This window comes from Ursus arctos, unplaced genomic scaffold, assembly GCF_023065955.2.
Source record: "Ursus arctos isolate Adak ecotype North America unplaced genomic scaffold, UrsArc2.0 scaffold_27, whole genome shotgun sequence".
Taxonomy (NCBI): Eukaryota; Metazoa; Chordata; class Mammalia; order Carnivora; family Ursidae; genus Ursus; species Ursus arctos.
Window position 1 is genome coordinate 17,171,441 of NW_026622952.1, and position 25,479 is coordinate 17,196,919.

The 25,479-nt window shown below is 37.0% G+C and overlaps 1 protein-coding gene across 1 annotated transcript in view; it reads left to right on the forward strand.

The window, feature by feature from the left end:
* The window catches only part of MSR1 (macrophage scavenger receptor 1), a 413,132-nt gene that overhangs the window by 273,422 nt on the left and 114,231 nt on the right, over nt 1–25,479 (forward strand). Inside the window, exons 7-8 of the mRNA XM_057303426.1 lie at nt 6,789–6,955; nt 7,505–7,605. The gene's annotated coding sequence lies outside the window, so the exon portion shown is untranslated. The remainder of the gene's footprint in view (nt 1–6,788; nt 6,956–7,504; nt 7,606–25,479) is intronic.

The window sequence follows — 25,479 nt, forward strand, 5'->3', positions numbered from 1 at the left end:
TTTTGCTATACAAATACTTGATTACAATGCAGTTTTAAAAAGAATAAATATATTATGATAAAATATTTTATGCTAATCTGCATAGTATTCTCTACATGTTAGAGTGATTATTTCTTAGTGGTAGGATCATAATTATTGTCTTTTCTTTCTATGTAGCTGTGTTTGATTGGAGCTTTCCTAAAATATAAATCATTCTTTCTTTACCTCGTTGATTTTACGTGTTCTAACATACCGAATTCTTACCCTTAAGTAGTTTTTAGAGTTTCTATTCTGATTCCTTATATTTCTTATCTATTTCTGAGCAAATAATATCAGGTAAAGAAAGTCTTCCTTCTTAATTTTTTATTTTTAAAATATTTCTGAATGGTTTCTGGTTCTTACTCTTCCAGATAACTTTATGGTTACTTCACAAAAGTTTTAAGGAGTACAAAATATATGAACAAAGCATTTCATTTCTAATCTCATTAGAAAAACATTGTAAATATTGGTATCTTTGCGATATTTACTCTTTTCATCTAAGTACATGGACTGCCCCTCTAATAATTCAGTTCCTCTTTGAATAAACTTTGTGACTTTCATATTTTTTCTAGAATATATCTTGCAATCTTGTCATCCATTTTTTAAAAAAATGTTTAATTCATATTGCTATTGTGAATGCAATCATTTACTTTAACATTCCTAACTCATCCTAATGGGTAACACATTTGGTTTTATCTTGAAAAAATGAAACAATAGTGCAGGGCTGTTTTTTACATAATTGGAGGGAGGTGTTGTGATAATTTAAGTAAATATACTCATTTTGAAAAGGAAGAATTAAATCTGAGAGTTACTTGCCTACAGTTATGTACAGTTTACTGCCTAATGTCAGTAGATCATAAATATCTGCCCTCACAACTTTGCATAAAATAAATATAATCATTAATATATAACTAATTCCTAATTGAAAAAAAACAAACCATGCTGTAGTTATATATATATATATTTGCAATCAAGCGTATTCAATTATTTTTTAAGCCATCCTTGGTAATCAAGAACATCTTAAGGTAATTATTTTCAGTTTTGTTAGTCTGAAGCTGTTACAAAAATCTGAAGAATTATTACTGTATCAATTTTAGGAAAAGAGAGATACGTGGCCAGAGGGTGGAGAACCAAAAGGCCAGAAAAGGCAAGAAATTCGTTTGGCTTGCTGGGAGGCCATCAGTTGCTCAGCACAACCGATGAGCTGCCAGCAAGTGTCATAATGAAACATGCCAGTGCCTCCCAGGGCCTTAAGCTGCAGACATCTTTTTCTTCTGGCTTTCCATGGAGTTTTGAATAGACCATTGCAAGACAAATTGTTCGAGCCTTTGTGTTTGCTTTTTATTGTTAATGTGGTGGTTATATTTACAAAGAAAAAGACCTTTTATGTAACATAAAGCACTTTTTTGTTACTTTCAACTAATGTTTTATTTGTTTTGAAGGCAATTCATCCTAAATTGAATATAGAGAGCCCAGAGTGCAATTGAAGATATAATTTTGCCCAATTGCCAATTAATCAGGAGTTAAAAGCACTTGAGCAGAGAATTGGCCAAACCCTCCAGTCAGAAAAAAGGGGGCAGCTTCTTTATCATATAAATGAAGACATTTCCCATTGAAGAAAAGAAGCCAGAAAATGAATAGGCATTATTGTCACATTACCCAGATCATTTAATTTTGTTTTCTCCTGTCTTACAAAATTTGTCACAGAACAAGTAGATGACATTGAACGTATGTGTGCAGCTGTTGGGAACTTAACTATCGCCATGATTTAGGGGTTCTTCTATAGCAGGATGTATCTTTTCCTCTGATGCTTTGAAAATTCAAGCAGATTCTATCACCTCTCCTCAGTCATAGTCATGGCATTTTAGTCTCCTTATTTAATTTAAATTTAGCAGAGATGTTATTTCCAAGTTCAAGGAGAAACCGTCTCTGTCGGAATATGATTTTGTATTTGCATAGAAGTAAGTTGATTTTAACAGTTGTTCGCAAGCACAACAAAAACTTTGGGTACAGTGAAATGTCATCTTCTCCTAGGGGATGCATGTGGCCACAGTCTTATTATAATTCCAAATATGATTCATATTCTGCCTAAAGCACGCATGTCTTGTCTGCCATTGAACTCTGTTCTCATAGAAGCCTGTCTTTCCAGTGTCACACAAACTATAGTGGCTTCACTTGTCTCTTGGGCACTTGCAGTATATTGTTGAATTTAAGAACGTTTTGGAAAAAGTCCAAAGCAATGGGATAAAAGTAGAAGGGTGAATATATGTACCAATGTCCTTTGTTTGCAGATAGCATACTATAGATAATATTGCTGTCAGTACATGCAGGTCTGGGTAAAAGGCCAGCGAAGGATGACAGGCAGTTGTTTCCAGTTGCATACAAATGAAGACTGATTTTGCTCTCTTGTCAAACTAGCACTTAGAGTCTCCTTTCTTTTTCTTCCCTTCCAAGATTTACCCACAGTGAACCACCCAGCTCTCTGATGACTATGGGCTGTGGTGTTCTGTCTGCTACTGCTCTGCCCCAGCTTCTCTGCATCCATTAAACATGGGATCTTATGGAAGCTGACATTGTGTCTTGTCTTATAGGCTTCTGGGGCTCTTTTTGGCCACCTTGTCTAAAGTAATTTCACTTTACCTGTAGTACAGCAGCTGGTTATGCATCCTTTTGTCATCTCTCCTCCACACATAAGCACAAGTTCTATATTTCAAAGGAATAAAAAAAAATGACTTTACTGCTAATAGAAAGGCTGTATTCCAGGAATTCATTTATAGGGAATCTACCTGGAACTTAAAAATTTTTAGAACATGGCTCAGAGCTTACAAGACACTTCTGTGTTTTCCTTATTTTTGAGAAAATCATCATCATCATCATCATCACCATCATCATCACAGATGTATTAATGGAGCATTTACTTTTTTTTTTTTTTTTAGAAGACACTGAGCTAAGGACATTACCAGAATTATCTCATGCAATTTTCCCCCCTCATAAAAAAACATAAAAGGTGGGAGGGGAATGATGAGAAAACTTGTCATTATTGTACATAAGTATCTTTCTTGGAGGCATAAGAAATTCTAAGCATGGAAGACAAAACTATGTGTTGAGCACGAAGTCATCTTTTGAGTTGTTAGAAATACACATGAAATTACTAATGGAAGCAGCTGTTTTTCTTTTCTTCTGTACCTAGGTTTTCTGCTCTTGAAAATGCATATAATAGTAATACTTTCTCCATAACCTTGTTTAATATTCAAATGAATTAATACATTTAATATGCTTACAATATTTCCTGGCATAGTAAACTTAGCTGTTTTGCTGGTTTAGTTTGGAACGTATAGCTGTAATGATGTACTTATCTTTCAGATATCCAAAGAAGACATTAGTCACCAGAATCTTCTCTAAGTAACATATTTTAAGTGTTATTAATTACTTTTCATTCATTTATTCATTTAGTACACATTTTGGAGTGTCTTTGATGAACTCAAGCTTGGGCACAGATTTTTCTTACGAATGTATTTGCTGTCTGTATATCTTTATGGTCAGGCTTATTTTCACCATCATTAGCTCAACTCTGCGTCCAGAATGGTGCATAATTTTGATAACGCCTCATTAAACGAATGTTACACTGGCCACATCAGCAATAATTGTCATCTTATAGAGGTTAAAGTATTAATAAAATTTTGTGTGATCATCAAAGTCTTCGGCAGGATTTAAATCAAATTGCTTAGCATCTAAAGTATCTTTGTCTTGAAAAAGCACATGGCTAAAATATTCTGAGCTTACATTATTCTGATTTATTTTGTTGGAGACAAAGAATGAAGCAGATGTGAATGAATTTGAATGGAGAGTAGCTTTAAGATATTTCAGAATGTAGCCGAGCTTCCAATTTTGCTTACAAATCCCAGTGTTGCTGACAGCATCAGACATTTTGGTAACTCACGTTGAATCTAGTGTGGATATTTATGTGGAAGAAAAAGGTACAATAACACAGAGAGATTATAAAACATAGGGAGCATTTTTAATGAGTAAGATGACTGCTGTCTCATAGAAAAAACAATCCATTCCAACAATTTTACTCTGATGTTTATCTTTATAGTAATAAAATTGGAATGTTGAATAATTCATACAAAATCATCTCTATTAAGATTAATATGAAAATATTATTTAAAACATTCACTGTAGGGGCACCTGGGTGGCTCAGTTGGTTGAGCGTCCCGACTCTTGGTTTCAGCTCCAGTCATGATCTCTGGGTCATGGGGTGGAACTCTCTGCTTGAGATTCTGTGCCTCTCCCTCTCCCACTGCCCTTCCTTCCACTCACGTGCACTTTCTCTCTCAAATAAATAAATAAATAAGAAAAAATTTAAAAAATAAAACATTCACCCTAATCTTCCTTACCATCACTTTTTAAACTACTTACATATTAATCTTCATACTTTGAATAAGTAATTATTTGAGATAAAAAGAATATTGCCATACTTACATTGATGAATAATCCTTTAAATTTCCTTTTTTGTGTGTTTCACCCAATATATTTATGTTTCAGACTTGAAATAAAATTAGCTCAGATAATAAGATTAAGAGAAATTTGAGGGGCTTTGGGAAATTCTCAACCATTTTCCTTCAATATTGTCTCTTTCTTTTGAAACTCTAATAAGATGGATTTTACACATTTTGTTTCCAGTGTCTATTGGCAGTGTCCACTTCCTTTCCTCTTGCACTCCTACTGAATTCTGCTTAATTTCTTCAGGTGAATCTTTCTGTTTAATAATTCTCTGTTCAGCTATGTCTCATCTTCTGTTTAATCAGTCTAAGGAGATATCCTTTTTAATTTCAACAATTGTAGTTTTCATTTCAGGAATTTTTGATTCTTTCTATATATGTCTGTTCTTTCTTGATAGTCTAACTGCTACCTCATATGCTACCTCACAGTTTTATACATAATTATTCTACATAGCAGTTGTTTATTCTCTGACACTTTCATCCTCAAAATTCCTTTTTGGGCCTGTTAAAGTTTGTATTGTTAAAGTCTGCGCTGACACTCTTGGTGGCTTGCCTCCCTGTATCCTTGGTGATACTTGTGAACTCGTGTTTCTTGTTCTCAGTCTGTGTGAGTAGTGAATAGCTATAATGGAAATGTTCTCTTCAAGAAAAGTTTTATGTCCATTTGTGCTAGAAGTCAGGGTATTTCAAGTCAAATTATTTGAAGGAGGATAATGGCACACTTTATTCTTCTTCAAGTACCTTCCCATAATGTGGACTCTCAAGTTAGTTCTTACATGGCTCTTGGCCAAGCGTCAGTGTTTATGTTGGAGCACTGTCAGCAGCATTTGTGACCAGGCAGTCTTAGCTCCCTAGGTTCCTTATTGCCGACCACTACCAAATCCAGTTTGGGCTCGTAGTTGATTTCTTATTCTATTTGTCTTTGGGGGAGGTCCCTGGAGATTTTCCTGCTAGTTATATGTCTCTAAGAATGAGGGCCAATGAAGGATTTCCTGGTCTCTATTTGTTGGACAGCAGAATCTGTCCATAAAATCACACCTATTTGTTTAGAACCATTAGTCCCCTGTGAGTCATTGGATGCTATACCCTAGTGAATGACTGTGGCAAAAAGGCAAATCCTTCTGCAGGACCAATTTCTTCATGCCTTTTCTTGCCTGGATCTCTCTTTCTCTTTGTACCATTCACCCATAGCCCTTGTGGCTGAGACTGTGTGAGTCATGACAACACTCTGTGGACTAGTGGAGACTAGTTCTTCAGTAATCATGATAAAGTAACATTTCTGTTTTGACCCATTCCACTAGCCCACCTTTCCCTGGAATTAAGTTTCCATTAGTATTGTGGTCTAAGCTCGATGTGCTGATATCACAATATCACTTTGTACTTTACACAAAACATATTACCTACAAAATTGCAAGCCATGTATTTATTTTTGGAGTAGAGAAATGCTTGAACTTTTGCTTAGATTATGTTCTGTTTCCATAAGGATAGAAAAAACAGCATATATATGGCAAGGATGAAGGGAAGTTTCTAGAATTCTCATGTACTTATTTAGGAAAATTGAATTTAAACTTAATAAGGATGTCATATTGATTTCATGTTTAATCATATACATACTGAGTTTTTCTTTTTCTTTTTTTTTTTTTTTCATTTTTTGTGGCCTTCTGAGAGGGAAAAAAAAAAAAAGCAACCCGTAAAGTGAAAAGACAGCCCTATTGAAATTACGAAAGAGAAAAGCAATTATTTATGTCTCTGTAGTGACTTTCAGAATCCTCCTTCCTCTTCTTAATTTTCTAAAATTCTTAAGATATTAATTTTGTAAACTGCATCACATCTTGGTAAAATAAAGAGCTCAATAAAAAGAGACATGATACATTTCTCTGAGGAATGGTAACAAATGGGATATAAGTTAAATCTATCTGAGAACAAAATAAATAATGAAATGCCTCTCAGAATATGAAGGAAATGAAAAATAAGTATTTTTGTAGCAATTCATACCATAGCATTGAGTAAGTAAAAAAGTAGAGAACCATCTTTGGATAAATGCATGCTCTTTTAAAACAACATCCACGACACAAAGAGAGTACATCCAACTTCTTGTCTCATATAGCATTCCAGTACCTCAACTGTACAGAGGCATCTTTTCAGACATATTCGTATTTCCATTGGACATTTTTCATAGTGTAACTCAACATACAGCATTTTATATTACTCTCTATAGGACCAAAGAGCACAACTGAGGAAATAACGTAGCTTCATTTCTTTCCCTAGAGTGTTTGGTACCTTCTACCAAGGTCGCGTTTCCTCCCATGACCGGTGATATTACAGAATAACAGTAACTACCATGGGAATATGGAAACAAGTTTGGTGCTGTTAAAGCCAGAGAAGCCAAAATACATTTCATTCTTTCATTTCCAAGGAGTTTATGACCTGCAGAGGTAAGTGTGTTTAATCATGTGGATGGACTTTAGTGCTTTTGAAATGGATGGTAAATCACACGCAGGAGGAATACAAAGAGAGAAAATCATGAAAGACAGGGGCTTGAGAACCTTGAAATTGAGACACCAGATAAAGGATGAACTTGCAGAGGAGACGAGAAAAGACAGCCAGAATTGTTGATGAAACCCTGGAGAATGTAGTGTCGCAGAACTCCACAAAAGTGGCAGAAGTGTTAAACTGTGTGAAATATTGTAAAATTACAAACAGTGATGACTGTAATGCTTTACTAGGGATTGGCTGTTTGTAGGCCATGGGAAACATTGACAAGAGGCATGTAGGTGAATGGTGAGGATGGAAGCCAGGTAGGAGCGAGCTGCAGAGGGAAATGGAGGTGGGAAGGTAGAATGTGTGCCCATGTATGCAACTCTTGAGAAATTTGAATCTCATTTAAAACAAAGAAACAGCATGACAATAAAGAATGCAGAGTTAATAAGAGCTAATTTCGTTGATACAGTCAACAAATATCAATTGGGTGTCTTGTATTCCAGGCTGTTGTGCAGATAATGGGAGTATAGCACTGAACAAAATGGAGAAAGCCTGTCTTCACATGGAGCTTGCATTCTAGTGACGGGAGACAGACAATAAGTAGGTGAGTGAATAAAAAACATGTAATATTTTATCTGGTGATAAGTGTTAATGAGAAAAACGAATCAGAGAAGAGTGATATGAAATGACAGTTGAGACTGGGGAAATATCTCACTGAGAAAGAGGCTTTTGAATAAAGACCTGATGGAAACGAAAGAGCTACCTCGTGGATGTTGGAGCAGAGCATTGCAGTCAAAAGAAAGTTGACGTACACAGTCCCTGAAGAGTGATTGTGTCTGCAGTGTTCCACCAACAGAAAAGCCCTAATGTGCCTGAATGGAGAGCAGAGTAAAAAGCAAGATCAGACAGAGAATGAGGCACAGAACATGCACAATGCCAGTAGTCCAGTGAGTGACCGTGGAGGATTTATCTTTTACTCTGAGACAGGGAGACTTTGGAAAAGTGACACTTACATTGAAACAGAATCCCTGGGACTGTGGTGTCATGAATGCTCTCCTGAGGCAGGGACAGAAGTCAGAAGATCAGGTAGGAACCTATTTCAGCAACTGAAGAGAGAGAGAGCATGGTGCTGAGACCAGACAGGGCTTGCTGGGTTGGTGAAAAGTGATAGAATTCGGGATCTATTTTTAAGATGGCGCTAACAGGATTTGCTGATAGAATGGATGAGGCTTTTGATGAGGGAAAACAAGTCAAAGGCAGACATGAGGTGTTTAGTATCAGAAGTGGAAAGAATTGAGTCATCATTAAATAATATGTGGATGGTTGAGAGGGGAGCAGATTTGGAAAGGGAATGGGCAATATCTGGAGGTCGGGGTTTGTTCACTCGAAGATGACTTTTAGACATTGCTGGGAAGACATCGATTTGACTATTATTGGATAGGTGGGCCTGAAGTTCAGGGGAGATGAGGGCTGGGGTATTTGTGGAAGAATTACCAGGTTGTGTATTACATTCGAAGCAATGAAATTAGGTGGGATCACCTGGGGAGTAAGCGCAGATAGAAAAGGTCGGTAACGGACCAGGACTGTACAGAACTGAGAGGTTAACACATGAGAAGGAAGCAGCAAATGAATGTGAATAGGAATAACCAAAAAGGCAGGGGGAAGTCAGGTGATATGATATCCTATAAAGAAGTGTGTCAAAAGGGGCAGAAAGGGGGCACCTGGCCACCTTAGTTGGTGGAACATGCAACTCTTGATCTTGGGGTTGTGAGTTTGATCCCCACATTGGGTGTAGAGATTACTTTAAAAAATTTTTTTAAAAACAATTTTTGAACAGCAAAGGATTAATTATATCAATTGCTGCTGCGTTGAATGAGATGGAGACTAAAAAATGACAGTGGCTTCAGTGACTCAGATGTTACCTTCATCCTTGAGAAGAGCAAAGGTTGGAAAAATGCAAATTAAAACCCTATAATGTTGTAAACAGAAGAGATTGGCTTTAAAAAAAAATCTGTCATCATCATTCACAAGCTCTTAAAACAGTGGATAAAATTGAACATTGCTAATAGGAATAAAACATGATAAACTTTTAGGAAGACAATTGCATTATTCTGTAAATGTGGACATGAGCGTACACGATCCCCTTGCACCTCCCCTCTCATCATATAGTCCAGGGAAATGTTTGCAAGCATTACCAGGAGACGTTTATAAGAACCTTTGTAACTGCCTATTCTTAATAGTCCCAAACTGGAAACAATGCAAATGTTCATTGAAAGGAGAACGGTTAAATATAAATTGGGGGTAAATTTACTCAAAGAAACAATGATCATCAGACAATGATACAGATATAATAGATAAAATTTACATACAGATCAGTTCCCAATGTTATATAATCTCATAGTTTCATGTAGTTCTTCTTTGTTACATTATAATAGTTATAATTTTGCATTAATCTACATAAATCTTTTATTCCTATCCACCCCATTAGGTAATACACTCCACAAAATCCAAAGCTGTGCTTTTTAACCCTTTCTTTATCATAAGTATAGCATTTAGTAGACTTTAAATAAATACTGCTGCATATATATGTTGCATAGCTTACATTATATAGATTATATATAAATGAAGGAATGAATGAAAATACTAACTTGTGCAATACACTCATCTTAAAATTCCTTCTAATTGATGACTCTATGTCATATTTGAGGGATTAAAAAATTAAACTCTTTGCTTTAATCAGTATGACCTTCATCTCCCCATAACCACAATATAGTCCAAGTATATGTAGAAGTTTTTATAGATACTGCTCAGGGAAGCAATGTACTGTCCATCCATTTACTCATTTACTCAGCAGTCCTTTGCCAAGTTACCGTGACGTGGTGGCCCTGGTTGGGCATGCCTGTGATGTAGGAGTGCACCGTGCAGGCAGTGGCCCTGCCTTCATGAAGCTTGTTTTAAAGGAGAAGAGAGAAAACATAAACAAGTAAATTGATGGGAAAAGTTCAGTAAGTGTTCAATATGATAGAAAAAATCAACAAGGCAATGGGACAAAAAGAGCCTGAGAAGTCAAGGGTGGGAGGGCCTCTTCCGGCCGGGTTGTCAGAAATGCCAACATTTGAGGAAAGACCTGAGTGAGGAAAAAGAAGCGGCCATGCAAAGATGGAGAAATACAGCTCAGACAGAAGGGCTATAAAAAATGTGGCAAGAATTAGCTTGGCGAATTCAAGGAGCGGTAAAAGGCCATATGACTAGAGCAGTCTTCGTGACAACAGTCAAGGCAAGGGTGGTACGAACAGAATATTGGCTGTATGGGTTTTAGAGACCTGATTTAAAATCAGAAAGATGTCCCAATTGCAGTGAGATGCCACTGAAGCAGTTAAGTAGGAAAATGCAGAAGGAACTCCAGGGACACAAGAAAGAAAAAGTCCTAGAGTTACATTTTCGGGAAAAGAGTATCAGAGTGACAATAAATCTTGGTTTGCTGGAGATTGTCCTGGTTTATCCATGTTTTCTCAGAAAAATTATTGAAATTTCCCATGCTGGATAATACATTTTCCATTTTTTTTTTTGTTATCAGTTCACATATTGGCTAAACTTTCTAAAATATTTGTTAAAAATTTGTAACACTAAGTATTTTCCTTTCATTCTCTTTTGCAAAAGATGGAGTATAATTTTGATTAGAATGACTTAGGCATCACTCCACCTGGATATAAAAATACTTTGTAGTCAACCTCTTTCTCAATGCTGCTCCAGTGTTAGGATTTTCTGAATTATATTATTTCACATTAGGTTGAGACTTATGAGACAGTTCATAGCCTGCTTCAAGAAATTATCCAAATGGGCTACAAATCAGCTTTATTATCCTCACAGTTGCTGCTGAATTGTTTAGATAGGAAAGAAGCATCAGACTCTTTTATTAGCTTGGATAAAAGTGGAAAAGCAATAAAATGCCCAGAAAAGGACCACAGAGGAGCAATGAAGTTGTGATAAAAATGAGTAGGATTTTGTTATTCATATTTGCTGTTTGGCATCCGGTGCTTAGAAACAGACAAGGGGGCCTTATTTTACAGACGATAAATTATTCAAAGCCATTGTGTTGTAAAAGTTAAACCTTGAAGTACTAAGTATTTCTCTTTTCTGTTTCTTCTCTTCCTCACTTTCCTTCACTACTGTGTAGCTAGGGCTTTAACTATTTAAAATGGAATCTGAAAAGGAGAAGCAAATACAGCATGAAGTGGCCTACTTCCACCAGAGCAATGAAAGGCAACAATTGTAGGCATTAAAATCTAGAGTATTTAAAAATCTCAGTAGTCCAATCCAATTGAAATTTTCTAGGAACCAAGCCACACACTTGCTCTTGGCAATTTTAGATGTTTTGCTATTTACATACCCACTGCAGTCAGAGTAACATAACTTTTCTTCTGAGTTTTTAATATTGTATTTTTATTGTTATAGTCTAAAATATAAAACTTATAGATATAGGGTCTAAAGCACAAGTTATGTGGAAATAAACTGTGAACATAGTTGTAAGCACAAGAGATATTGTAAATATCACACTCATTTTGCACATCCTACAAATAACCCTTGGAGTTTGCATGGAAATAATTGTTCTATTCCCATTTTCAATCCGTTGGCACCACCATTTTCCTCCTGAGAAGGCACCTCTTCAGAACTCTCATTTAGGTTGTGGGATGGCTTTACCATTTGGAAATTAACTGACTATAAATTATTTCTGGAGAAGTCAATCTACAGTGGGTATTATCTTTCTGAAACATTTTTTTCTGATCAGGTCATTGCTCTCATCTAAAAGAAAATTAAACATCAATAATATCCAGTTACCCACAAGGTAAAACCTCTTACTTTGTTGTATATGATAAAATATCATCACAGACCAGTCATTCTACCTTTAACTCCTACTACTACCCCCAGTCAACACCAAGTTCAGTCACATGCAGCTTGGATCCACCATACTTTTGCTCTTTAATTTTAAGACCAAAGTAAATGCCCTCCTTTCTTTGAAGCCCTCTATGACTGTGAACCCCAAGGAAGAATTACTGTCTCTCCCTGCCATTTTCCATAGCACCAAAATTTAGGGAGGCGGCACTTGCCTCCCTTTAGCATTATACCTGGATTGGTGGCATCAGCTTTGTGACAGCATGAATCCCCAGGACCACACTATGTGGTGTAGACACTGTTTCTGCCACCCTACTGTTAGAGCCGTTGAGACTCAGACAATGAGCATTGCAAAAGTTAAGCAGAACTATCAGAAGAGGGAGCCGTGATTCACCATTATCAGTTCCCACTAATTCCATACCCTGCATGGTTTCTGTTATGTGGTTCTACCTATCATACTTTATTATGGTTCTTTTTATCATCACCTCAGTAGGCTCACTTAACATTTGTGGCTGCAAAGAAAGGCCCACATAGCAATATCTGAAATACTCAAAGTTCTAAATTATTTCCAAATTCCGGCATAGGTTTTAGCCCAGGGCCCTGCAGCCAGCTCAGCCAGCATCAGTCTTGTTACTCCCAGGCTAAAGCTAAAAGGGCCAAGTTCCACCAGCCCTTTGTCTCCCTCCAGCCGGGCGGCCTGTGAGCCTCAGAACCACCCAGGATCTGATGGGGCAGAGCTGGCCAAAGGTGAGCCTGTACCAGATATGCCTGGACCAGAACAGGAGGGTGGGGGATGGCTAGTTAACCCTCCCAAAACCTCCCTTTTTAAGTAAGTTTTCCAGGCAATTCTAAACCCTCTGGCTGGGCAGAGAGGAGGGAAGGAGCATGATAATTTGTGGAACCCAATGGTGTTTGGCATTTGGGGGTGGCCCACTGTAAATATAGCAGTCGCTCTTTCTTGAGGCCAAGGCCTACATCCACCCAAGGGCATCCTCATTGTCCTGCACTCGGCGCCCCATCGTCTTGCCTGGGGGACGCACTTCTGCTCTCTGCATTTTCTCTTGGCTCACTAGCTTGCTGAGGTTTCACATAAGGCCATATGGAATGAAGGGAAGAAATAAAAAAAAGTCCCTGTGTTTCAATGTTTGTGAAAGATATGGCCCTCTAGGGATGCCTGCGTGGCTCAGTCGGTTAAGCGGCTGCCTTCAGCTCAGGTCATGATCTCAGGGTCCTGGGATTGAGTCCGCATTGGGCCCCTTGCTTAGCAGGGAGCCTGCTTCTCCCTCTGCCTGCTGCTCCCCCTGCTTGTGCTCTCTCTCTCTCTCTCTGACAAATAAATAAATAAAATCTGAAAGAAAAGAAAGAAAGAAAGAAAGAAAGAAAGAAAGAAAGAAAGAAAGAAAGAAAGAAAGAAAGAAAGAAAAGATAGATAGATAGATAGATAGATAGATAGATAGATAGATAGATAGATAGATAGATGATAGATGTGGCCCGCTAAACTGAAGATGGGAGCCGCTCGTGTCTGGACCTGACAGTGGCAGTGCCCTCAGCTAGACACTGATTGCAAAGACTGGGCTTTATTCGTCTTTTTACAGTCCTTGGAAAAACTTGGGACTAAATGATTATTTGTTAAATGAATTTTAATGAGGTAAAATATGTTTTCTATTTTAATCATCATTAACGGAAAAGTTGTATTATCCTCAGGGACACGTACATAGCAGATGTATAATTTCGGAGAAGTGTAACAGTCAATTAAAAATTCACATGCTGCTATCTCTGATTCATAGGCCTTGTAAATTAATGGTGTATTTGGGTCATTTTCTTCTTCCTTTTCTATTTTCTTTTGTAAATTTTACCAGTATGAGTGTTAACCAACAGAGCTCAAATCACAATTCCACATCTCCAGAAGTGTTCATTACTCACGCAAACCAAAGAGATATAGAAGACTGATGTACCTTTAAAAACTGTCCATTTTTAAACATACAGTGCCACGGACTTCTTACACTTATCCATTCCAACCCAGGAATTCATTCCTCTTTTCATTTAACGAATGCTGAGCACCTATTATGTGTTCACCACTGAGAGTACAACAGTGAATATTCAGCTTTCCAACTGATCTCTGTCATTACGTTTTCCCCCCTTACAGTCCATTCTTCTCAGAGCAGCCAAGATGGGATTTTAAAAACATAAATCAAGAAACGCCATTACTGTATTTAAGCCCTCCGACAGCTTCCTAATGTACTAATCCAGGCTCTTGGCCAGTGCTTGGTTTGTTACCATTTATTCACCATTCTCCAGGACACCCTAGTCTTTCCATCCTTTAATACACCAAGCCTGTTCCTACCTCAGGGCCTTTGTATGTGAGGTTACTCAGCCTGCAGGCTCTTCTCCCAAACTATCACAAAACCCCAGGTCCTCACCATAACGTCACCTCCACAGAGACTTAGTACCCGATTCACACGTTGAAAGTTGCTCTCCACGGTACCTCGGTCACTCGGTAACAAATCCTGCATTCTGCATAGCAGTTATGCATATATGACAGTATCTCACTTATTTACAAATAATTTTATGGGAATGTCATGTAGTTTCTTCTACACCTGCCTTATTTCTAATTCCAGGCAAGGGAATGTGTGGCCATGGAGGCAATGAAATCTGGATTGCACTTGCTTAATAAATAAAAGTTGAGTTGAAATCTTCACATTGAGATGAGATTAAGGATGCATTTTATGAAAATATGCTGTGATTCTACTGCCAAAACTTTAGGAAATGGCACATGTTTTATAGTTAATTAATTTCAGCTCCACTCTTCTAATTTAAGTTGCCTTGAATATGGGGTTCTTTCTTTTCTTGTAGTTCCTTTTTTTTGATGTCTTTGTCTTGAGGTGTTAAATGCTTGTTTAGTTATTACTTGAGGATGTGTGTGTCTGTGTGTGTGTGTGTGTGTGTGTATATATACACACACACACAATTATTTAGGGTGTAACTGAATGTACATTTGAAATATCACTACCGAACTTTCAAAATGTAAAGCAGCCTGCTGAAGATCTTTAGTATACATTTAATGTTATCTGTTATGGTTATTAAGAAGATACATCCTGAGGGAAGGCGGCAGAAATACTCAAAGTCACATAATGTGCTAAGACTGTAAAAGCGAAAATAGTTTTAACTGGTTTTCTCAGGAGGATGTTACATTTTGAATTTAGTTGCCCTTAGTTATGTACTTTTTCCTTTATGTTTGTGATCTTTAACTTATGGAATGTTGTGTTGTTTTTTCCTCAAAATACTTCCTGTAAGTACTTGTAAGTAATTAGTCATGAAAGATCCATATCTTCCTATCTAATCATGTTTCTGGGTTTCTTTTTGAAGAATATACTGACCTACACATCTTAGGAGAGTACATAAGAAAAGTGAAATAATGTATCTCAAAACTGCCAAAATAGTTAGCAGCTTCATTTTTGAGAACCATTTATGTATGAGAGCTGATGAAAGGGTTTTTTTAAAGCAATGTATCCTTTAAAACCTCCAGGTAAATTTCTACATTGGCTCTGTTCAGGCGCTAGGGCTGCAGCAACAATGGACTACAAACTGGGTGCTTCAACAACTGAGATTTATGGTCTCACAGCCTTAGAGGCTGAAAGTCCAAAATCAAGGGAACAGTGGGATTGGGTCTTTCTGCAAGGGGAAAATCTGCCCCAGGCTTCTCTCTTTGGTTTTTAGATGGCTGTTTTCTGTCTTATAACTTCTCTTCATGCTTTTCTGTCTCCAAATATCCCTTTTACTAAGACACCAGCCCATTCTAATGACACTTTAACTTGATTACTTCTGTGAACACCTTATCTCCAAGTGAGGTCACAGTTTGAGTTACTGGGGGTTAGGATTTAATATGTGAACTTTGAGCGTACACAATTTAACCTGTGACAGTAGCCTATTACAAAGTCCTTGTTTTTAACATCAACTGACTTTTCTTAGATGATTAATAGGATTGTGCTATTTTAAATATATTTCAAGTTAATTCATATTTTATTCCCTTCATAGCTTCAGTATGGAAATAGAAACAAAATTCCTGCTAACACACTTTCTGAATGGTCTTATATGGGAAGAATATCTGTTGAAGAACATTTTTTCCACTAACAATATGCCATGAAAAAGGTTACGTGTCAATAAGGGTACACATACATACAGACATATAGATACATACATAAAAAGGGATACATATAGGTTTTATTTTGTTTTAATGATTGCCTAATACACACACACACACACATGTAGACATATATACATACAAAGAGACATATATTATAATGTTAGTAATTGAATAATTCTTTTTGTTATGTTAATTATGAAATTATTAATAAATATATAGTAATTTGTATAATGAATAGAGTTTTATGAAAATAAATTATTTATATGCCCTAAACACACTTAAAAAAATAGATTGGGGCACCTGGGTGGCTTAGTCAGTTAAATGTCTGCCTTCAGCTCAGGTCGTGATCTCAGGGTCCTGGGATTGAGGCCTGTGTTGGGCTACCTGCTCAGCAGGGAGCCTGCTTCTTCCTCTTCCTCTGCCCCTCCCCATGCTACTCCTCTCTCTCTCTCAAATAAATAAAATCTTAAAAAAAATAGATTATTTATAATTACCAAAACTTGGAAGCAACCAAGATGTCCTTTAATAGATGAATGTATAAACAACTATGGTACATTATACAGTGGAATATTATTCAATGATAAAAATAAATGAGCTGTCAAGATACAAAAAGATGTGCAGGAACTATGAATGCATATTGCTCAGTAAAAGAAGTCAATCTGAAAAGGCTACATCTATTATGATTCTAACTATAGAACATCCTGGAAAAGGCAAACTGTTCGAGTAAAAAAAATCAGTGGTTACCAGAAAGATAAGGGGAAAGGAGAGCGAAAAGATGAAGAGAGAGGATTATTAGGGCAGTAAAGCTATTCTGTATGGCACTGTAATAATGGATACATGTCACTGTAAACTGTCAAAACTCATAGAATGATGAAACAAAGAATGAAACCTAATGTATACTATGAGGACTTCGGTTAATATATCACTATTGACTAACCAATTGTAATAAATGTACCACATTCATACAAGATATAAATAATAGGGGAAACTGGGAGATGGGGAATGGTGAGGGGCTTTATGTGAACTCTCTGTACTTTCTGCTCAATATTCTGTAAACCTAAAAGCTGTTCTAAATAAGACAATCTAGTAATAAGAAAAGGTGTATCACAAGCAAAAATAAACTTAAAATCGATTAAAGCCTTAAATATATTACCTGAACCATAAAATTCCTAGAAGAAAACATAGACAGTGAGCTCTTTGACATCAGTCTTAGGAATATTTGTTTGGACCAGTCTCTTCAGGCAAGGGCAGCAAAAGCTAAAATGAGCAAATGGGATTACATCCAACTAAAAATATTTTGCATAGCAAAAACAAAAACCATCAACAAAACAAAAAGGCAATCTACTGAATAGAAGAAGATATCTACAAATCATGCATTTGATAATCTGATAATATATATCCAAAATACATAAAGAACTTACATAAATTTATATATTTAAAAAACCACAAAAGGGCACCTGGGTGGCTCAGTTGGTTAAGCATCTGCCTTTGGCTCAGGTCATGATCCCAGGTCCTGGGATCAAGCCCTACATTGGGCTTCCTGCTCCGCAGGGAGTCTGCTTTTCTCTCTCCCTCTGCCCCTCCTCCCTGCTCGTTCTCTCTCTCTCTATCTCTAATAAATAAATAAAACCTTAAAAAAAACACACAAAGAACTACCTGATTAAAAAACGAGAAGAGGGGGGCACCTGGGTGGCACAGCGGTTAAGCGTCTGCCTTCGGCTCAGGGCGTGATCCCGGCGTTATGGGATCGAGCCCCACGTCAGGCTCCTCCACTAGGAGCCTGCTTCTTCCTCTCCCACTCCCCCTGCTTGTGTTCCCTCTCTCACTGGCTGTCTCTAGCTCTGTCAAATAAATAAATAAATAAAGAAAGAAAGAAAGAAAGAAATAAAGAAGAGGGCTTTATGAATAAACATTTTTCCAAAGAAGACAGACACAGTTGGCCAACAGACAAACAAAAAGATGCTCAACATCACTCATCATCAGGGAAATGCAAATCAGAACTACAATGAGATATCACCACACACCTGTCAGAATGGCTAGTATCAAAAAGATAAAAAATAGCAAGTGCTGGTGGAAATATGGAGAAAAGAGAACCCTTGTGCACTGTTGGTAAGAATATAAATTAGTGCAACCACTGTGGAAAACAATGTGAAGTTTCTCCAAAGTTTAAAAATAGTAATACCATATGATCTAACAATTCTGGAAATTTATCTGAAGAAACAAAACACCAATTTGAAGAAATACATGTACCCCTATATTTATTGCAACACTATTTATATGGACGCACCTAAGTTTCCATCAATAGATGAATAAAGATGTGATTATATATACTGCATGTATGGATGTGTGCAACGGAGTGTTATTCAGTCATAAATAAGAATGAGATTTTGCCACTTGTGACAACATGGATGGACCTAAAGGGTATTATGTTAAGTGACGTAAGTCAAACAGAGAAAAACAACTATGTAGAGTCTTATACATAGAATCTAAAACAAAACAAGAACAAACAAAATAAAACTAAAACAGAATCCTAGATATAGGAAAAAAAGCTGTTGGTTACCAGAGAAGGGAGGGGTTAGGGAGCAGGTGAAATAGGTGAAGGGATGAAGAGGTACCAACTTCCAGTTACAAAATATTATAAGAAGTCATGAGAGGGGCGCCGGGGTGGCGCAGTCGTTAAGCATCTGCCTTCGGCTCAGGGCGTGATCCCAGCATTCTTGTATCGAGCCCCGCATCAGGCTCCCCCTCTGGGAGCCTGCTTCTTCCTCTTCCACTCCCCCTGCTTGTGTTCCCTCTCTCGCTGGCTGTCTCTGCCAAATAAATAAATAAAATCTTAAAAAAAAAAAAAAGAAGTCATGAGAATGTAATGTACAGCATAGGGAATAGAGTCAATGATATTGTAATAACTTTGTATGGTGACAGATGGTAAGTACCACCTTTTCCTAGAATCCTCCAAAGTAAAATTAATAGTTTTTCTAGTTTTTGAAGTTTCCATAAATGGAATCTAATTATATCCATCTAATTGTATTCATCTAGAATTAGCATTTTATTGCTCAACGTAGTTCTGAAATTTGTTTATGCTGAGAAGCTCTTGTGTATTCATCTTCTCTTCTTATAGTAAGCCATTAAATCAATAGATCCAATTTAGTTATTCATTCTACTGTAGCTAGATATTTGGATTTTGTTATTGTTGTTTGTTTTTGCCATAATGAACGATGCTACTATTAGTCATCTTATGTGTGCTTTTTCTAGTCGGTAACTTGTCTTTTTATTTTCCTAACAATGTCTTTCAAAGAGCAAAAATTTCTAGTTTTGATGAAGTCCACTTTAACAATTTGTTACTTTATGAATCATTCTTTTGTTGTCACATCTAAAAAAACTTTACCACCCCCAAAATATTAGCAAACTAATTCAGCAACCTAATGACAAATAAAATAAATTATTAAGAAAAAAAGTTTGGCTTACTCTAGGATTGCAAGGTTGTTTACAAAGAAAAAATTTATTAAACTAGTTAATCAAATTAAAAGTTAAACTGGTAAATCATATCATTTTCTCAGTAGACCCAGAATAAGAGCATCTGATACCATTCAGAGCATTTATGATAAAGACTGTTGGCAAACTAGATGCAGAGTTGAATCTCCTTCATTTTATCGAAAACGTCTACCAAAGACTCAGAGAAAATATAATTGTGAAATGTTAAAAGCATTCCCCTTAATATCAAGAAAAAATCAGGATGCCCCCTACAAATACTTATATTCGATATTGTAGACATTGATGGCCCCCAAAACAGGATAAATGTATACATTCTAAATTATTTTAAAGGTAACAAAATTGTCATTATCCACAAATAGTAAGTTTTTTGCATAGAAAATCCAAAGAGTGGGGCACCCGGGCGGCACAGTTGGTTGAACATCCAACTCTCGGTGTCGGCTGAGGTCCTGATCTCGGGGTTGTGAGATCAAGCCTCCCATCCAGCTCTGCATTCAGTGCGGAGTCTGCTTAGGATTCTCCCCCCTGCCCCTCACGCTCGTGCTCTCTCTCTCTCTCTCTCTCTCTCTAAAATAAATAAATCTTAAAAAAAAAAAAAAGAAAACCCAAAGAGATAGAATCAACAAGAGAATTTAGTAAATTGCTGAATATAAATTCAGTATATAAAAATTAATTTCATTTTTATACACAGAAAATATACTGATAAATGCTGTACTAAAGATTTTACTTATGGTAGCAAGAACTCTGACATGTTATTTAGGAATGAATCTAACGAGATCTATATAATAAGCTATGGAGAAAATGAAACCTTGAGTAAAAGACACTAAATAAGTTATAAATAAATGAATGGAGGAACATACAATACTTATGGGTAAAAAGGCGTAGCATCTTCAATTCACGAGTAGATGCATAGATTTAATGAGATTCTAATTAAAGTACTAATAGACATTTTTGGTAGCATGTATTTCTAAAATTTATACCAGTGGGTCAAGAGCCAAGAAAAGCTACAATATTCTTAAACATGAATGAAACTCAAAATAATTATGCTGAGTAAAAGAAGCCTTAAGAAAAAAGAGCACCTAGTATATAATTCCATTTATATAAAATTCTAGAAAATGTTAGTCAAATTTAGTGACTCAAAGCAGATCAATGTTGCCTGGTAACCATGGAGGGAGTATGGAAAAGGGCAGAACGGAGGGATTGCCAAGGGTCATGAGGACATTCTGAAAGATGATGGATATGTTCTTTATCCTAATTGTGGTGATTGTTTCATGGCTGTGTACAGGTCAAACATCACATTTTACAGTTTATGTATTTCTAATTCATTATATGTTAATGATGCCTCATTAACATTGTTAGAATAATCATCATTTATTGTAATTTTTTCTTGTCTTGTCTTTGGTCATTTTCTGCACAAGATGAGTGGTTGTGGAAGGAGGCAGTAAGGCAAAATTTCTCAAAGGCACAATAAAGACGCAGCCTACTGTCATCCTCAGAAACTTGAAAAGTGACTAATAACATTCCTGTTTGTCAACAAGACCATCAGAAACTAAAAGCAACTAAGGAGATCTACCTGCTTAGTGGGGCCTACATGCAAGTGGACCATAGCTAGCAGGTGGAACGCATTGACTGTTGCCTCTAGCTCAGAGTCTATAGCAATGGGTCTTGACTGGAACCAATTCTCATTCTTATTTTGGGTTTGCACACCTAGCAATTAAGTTCTAACTTTCTAAGTGAATTATCACAGATGGGTGCCTGAGTGGCTCAGTCAGTTAAGCGTCTGACTCTTGATTTGGGCTCAGGTCATGTTCTCAGGGTCATGGGATTGAGCCCTACATCGGGCTGTGGACGGAGTCCACTTGTCCCTCTCCCTCTGCTCCTCCCCCTGCTTGCTGTCTCTCTCTGTCTAAAATAAGTAAATAAAATCTTGAAGAAAAAGAATTATCACAGAAAATAGTGTTCAGTTTGGATCCTCTGCTTTTATATTACCTGATAGTAGAAACAGTTTTACCATAGGTGCAATATTACAATGGCCCAAGGAGCATCATGCACAATGGGCTTATCATATATCTCTCCATCCATAAAGAAGTGGATTGATAACAAATTAGAATAGGTAGTTAAAACACCTACTTAAAAAAAAATGGAAATACCAGGAATGGCCAGCAATCCCTGTATGGACAGATGAAAGATTACTCCAGACTTTGCTGTGAAAGAGAGGAGAAGGCAAGCGGGTCAATGCTCAGAGACGAAGACCCTTTACTCTTCTTTGCTCTCACCTTCGCTGGTGCTTCAGGTTGATCATGAATCTTTTTCACTCAGTTTCTTAAGCAGGTGATGTGTGGCAAGGGGTCTTGCTGGAACTCGGAGGATCTGTTTATGGGAAAGATAGTATATGCTGATCAGCGTGTTCTACGAGTTCTGCTGAACATAGCCTAGGGGACAGTGCCTACGTTGTCACAGGCATTGTGACAGGCTGGCTGTTTGGGCTGTGAAAGCTTCCGGGAAGACAACTCCCCGTGGCATTCCTACAGCAGAGTGGTCATGCAGGCCTCTGCATTCCAAAGGCCCATGCCCTTCTCCCAAATCTTCCCTTGCCCCCGGTGACCTCTGGGTTACTTTTAGCAAGCCAGGTATTAGGATGCGTTCATGCTTTACATTAACCCCCGAAAGGAAAGACTGAAGAAATGGCTTGCACAGTTGGATGAATGTGTGTTAAAACTTAATATGCATGGAAATAAAGAGGGATCATTATTGATTGGATTGTTGAAATATTGTGGGAACGATAAGGTAGAGGGGATAGCAGATGACACAGGAACCTAACATAAGCTTCTTTCCTTTTTTTTTTTTTGTGTGTGTGTGTTTCTGCCTGATCCTATAGTACCAAGATCTGGTTTGTGTTTATGGGTTCCGGATGAAGGATTGGTTCCTAAACATTACTCTTGGCACTTCCTCAAAATTTTACTATCCCAATTCTTAAGGGGGTGATGGAATGGGTTGTGTGTTTCCCTCACCTGGTTAAGCTAGGATCAGTGGTTTCTGCCTCTCTCCTACTCAGGAGATGAAGTAGTCCAATTAATTTCTACTTGAGCCAGATTATCCAGAGTCACATTGCTGTCAGCTCTGTAGGTCAGTCCTTTGATGGTCCCTGATGGCCTTCCCCAGAGGCTCCAGGTGAAAATAATGATAAATGGATAGAAGGGGAAATGACTGATGTTGGAAAGGAAACCAGTAAATGATCATTCAGAAAAGGAAAAGCGTAGGGATGCCTGGGTGGTTCAGTCCATTAAGCATCTGTCTCTTGATTTTGGCTCACGTCATGATCTCAAGGTTGTGAGATTGAGCCCCGCATTGGGCTCCAATGCTGGCAGTAGAGCCTGCTTAAGATTCTCTCTCTCTCCCCTTCATCTGCCCCTCCTTGCCTCACACACTCTCTCACTCTCAAAACAAAACAAAAAGGAGAAGGGTATATTAACTTAGTGCCTTGTGAGAGGCTGAGAACAAGAAAATGATGTTATCTCTTATTAGTCTTATAAACAGTTGATAGAATCAGTAATGAAACATATATAATAAAACATCTAATATATAAGACATTAGAAACCAATATATTAATATCATTTTTGTGATTAAACAATGAGAATAAAAGCCAAAGTTCTATTTAAAAAAAATAGAATGATGTTATCTCTTAGTTTTATTTACTGATGCCCCTTAAGGGTATAGCTAACTGCTCACAGAAATCACTTCATTTGTTTCAAGCTGAAGATCGAGCATCGGCGTCAGCTGATTTAATGGTCATTTAATCTGAAGTCATCTATATGTTATGTGTCAATGACACTAACAGCCTTGTGAATAAACACTTGGAATAATTCTAATGTTGCTTCGTCTGCCCAAGGGTAATGGCCTGGGATCACGGCAGCAGAAGCACAAGGAATGATTTTATGAGAGACTTATGGTCCCTCTAGCCTATGAAAATTCATAATTGGACAGTGTAATTTGCATGGGTACTCTCAAACTACCAAGTTCCACTCATAAACAAAATTCATATGTACTCAATTCTGCAGTTAGTTGGAATTGGAAATCTATTAAAATTGATAAGAATTTTACCAGTGAGGAAAAATGGGCAGTACTTAAAGATAAGGCCCACTGGGAACCCATATCAGTACAACCTGATTGCATGAAACAGTATTCCCATCAGAGATTTACGATCCAAAATTAGCTGAAATTTCGCTTTTGATTTCTACCCTAATTCATGGCAATATTTCTCATAAGGGTAAGGGCTGCTTTTGTTGGAAAGGCTGAGCAAATGCTATTATATTTAAAACTAATTTTCTAATCTTAACTCATAATGCAACTGCCTTTTATCATAATGTTGGTGTAATTGGTTCAACTAAATTGGATTGATAATAATGATATTAATGATCAAATATAATGAAAGATTGAATTAAAACCTCCACAAAATGTTCTTCTGTCAGAAGCTGGTTGGACAGAGAAACAACTATATTTAGTTAATAATTAAATAATTGTTATTTAGTTATTTTATTGATACCATTTCCAAAGTTCAAATTTTGGTGATGAAATCAGGTTAAAAAGATGTCAAGTTTTACAGGATTACATACAAGTTTGGATTGGGTTGGAATATTTGGGAATGGCAATGTTTCTTTGAAGCAATATTCGTTTCATGGAATGATGCAAATACTTAGTATTTTACTTATTGTTCTTTGATTTTTCTGTTTTATATATGGTGCAAAAGATACAGAAATATGATAGGGAACAGTTCATCATTTAAAAAGTTTGAATATGAGACAGAAGTAGAGAATGTATAAGATATCATTCTCTTACAGCTGGACTGGGACAGCTTTATGCCCATCCTTGGAGATGCCCAGAACTAGTACTATTATTCTTCATTTTCACATAAGGAAACCGCAGTGCTAAAGTCCTGGAATGCTAGTTCTCCCATCACCATCAACATTCACTTTACTTTTTGTTTTATTGTAACAAACGTGGTGTGCAATAATATATAAAAATAATTTTTCTAACATTTTAAACAAAATATAGCAGGACATAAATTGATTAGTATATGTTAAAATTTGATTTTTTTTAAGAGGGGGAAAAAAACAGATTCCACAGGTCCCGCTTTGGATGGAATGCTGTTTTATGTTCTGTTGTGAACTCTCAGATACATCTTTTTAAGCTCATTCCAAGAATAGGCACTTTGTATTTCTTGAAGAATATTATCAATTACCTATTCTTTAAGAAAGGTAAATGAGAAACTTAGTGAATATATTTAGGTTCCTTTATTAATTATGCTTGATTTAGAATGCTAGGTCTTGGGGCGCCTGGGTGGCACAGCGGTTAAGTGTCTGCCTTTGGCTCAGGGCGTGATCCCGGCGTTATGGGATCGAGCCCCACATCGGGCTCTTCCGCTATGAGCCTGCTTCTTCCTCTCCCGCTCCTCCTGCTTGTGTTCCCTCTCTCGCTGGCTGTCTCTATCTCTGTCGAATAAATAAATAAAATCTTTAAAAAAAAAAAAAAAGAATGCTAGGTCTTAGATTAATAAGTAAAAGATAACTTTGGATTAGTTTTAATCAGTCAGGAAGCTAAAGCAATTCTGATCTGGTTTAAGAGTCAGTAAACCAGTGAGATTTTAGACCTTGCTATCTTATGTAACATCCTTGTGGTAGATGGGCCATTTACCATGGAGTGACCCCAGTTTGGGGTAAGATGCAGTTCTTAGCTTACTGCATGCATTCTCTTTGGATAGAACTTAATCCTACTCCTCTGACTTTGACTCTAATGGAAGCCACAAACTGGCTGAGAGCACAGCCAAGTCATGCCAAAGATGAACCAATAACATTGCAACCATTTCCAGGTGGGAAAATAGTGCCACCTTTTCTTATTTGTACTTATAGTCAGTAGACCCTTTTTCTCTTTCTTTATGTTTTAATCTTGATTGTT